This window comes from Pteropus medius, unplaced genomic scaffold (assembly GCF_902729225.1).
Source record: "Pteropus medius unplaced genomic scaffold, Ma_sr-lr_union100, whole genome shotgun sequence".
Classification (NCBI taxonomy): domain Eukaryota; kingdom Metazoa; phylum Chordata; class Mammalia; order Chiroptera; family Pteropodidae; genus Pteropus; species Pteropus medius.
In genome coordinates this window covers 23,543,416-23,545,030 of record NW_024355205.1, presented here as the reverse complement: position 1 = coordinate 23,545,030, position 1,615 = coordinate 23,543,416, and positions in this window count along the sequence as shown.

Genomic DNA, 1,615 nt, shown 5'->3' with positions numbered 1-1,615 from the left:
GACAATCATATTACAGACGATTTTAAAAAATTAAGTCACATTGACATACTCAGTGTGAAACATATGTGATCATCTTCCTAGGAAACTGAATTTGGGTATCTAGTCTGTAATCCAATATTTATATCAGGTTTAATCTCTTCAGAATGGAGAACTTAAATATTTTTTCTTAATTTTCTAAAATTTATATCGTGATTCTCTTGTAGATAATCTGGTATCTTAGTGAACCACTTGCTATTAGACTTTTTTAAACAGAAAGAATAAAGTACACAATCTTTCAATATAACACAGGACTAAAGAGTATATTCAAATCACTTAATAGTTGCCCATTCCTCCTGCCACATCTGCTCCAAGGATTATTTTTCTCCTTACTTCTCCTGAGGTTTATAAAGAAACATCTGAGCCCAAAGAGCTGATAATATTAATGTGGAAACTAGCATACAATATTACTTCTCTGAATCAAAGTATAAATTCTTCCTGTTTTCCAATTCCTTGGAACCCCAAGTGTGACTTTAGTCTAAGTTATTCTGATAATTACCTAAAGTCCTCATTTCCCCTAGATATGAAAATTCAACCTAGGTGTTCCATATGAGGAGAAATTGCAATCAAGCTATTAAATGAACATAAGCTCACTCCATTTAAAAATCTTAATAGAATTATTTGTAATGTGCACTTAATACCATCAGGCCCTTCCATCCATTTATATAAATGCAACTACTAATCACATTATATTAGAAAAAAATGACATGTCAATAGCATCATCTTTAAACTCTTGAGGCTTTTATCTTTTATATGGGATATTTAATTTCATGCTCTAATAAAATTGCTGATTTGTATTCTCTAATAACTAATTCTTCTTACTTTGTTCAATAATAATTAAATTGTACGATATTTCCCAAAAAGACCATTTTAATCTGTGATTGGGGAGAGAAAAGAATTGCTTGCATAAATGTAAATTGGCTTTGTTTTTTATTAACACAGCTAACATTCCTCACTAAATTGAAATATACCAATGTATAATGTAAGGATATAGGAGCTTAGAAACTTTTCGGAGTTTATGTTCTATACTTAACATTATGATTCGAGTGCAGAATTTAAATAAACCAACTTGAAGCTTCCTTTAATTTTTTGGCAAAACAAATCCCACTATTTGCAGCTGATGATGCATTTATGTCATTTTGCATAGTTACAACAAAACAAAACTGCCTAAATGTCTAATTCATGTCCTTAGTTCATTCTTTTGTTAAATTTTATTTTACTTTTTATTTATTTTTTTGCAATTCTTTTGTTACATTTTAAATCCCATGGTAATATTGTGATTGTTATTTAATTTTCTGATATTTTTAATTTTTGAATTTATAGAATTCTAGCTCTATAATAAATATTATTAAGAAATAAGAACAAAATTTATGATTTTAAGAACCTAATTTTAAATGCGTGTTAGGAGATATAACAAAGAATAGTGAGTGAATTATTTTGCTAGAATGTAATTTGTTTAAAAGTTTTAGGTATATCATCTACCTTACTTCTACTTGTAACTTTGATAAATTAGATTGATCAACGGAGGGACCTGGTAATGACTCTGGGGAAAAAATATCATTTCAGATATCTGCTTTTG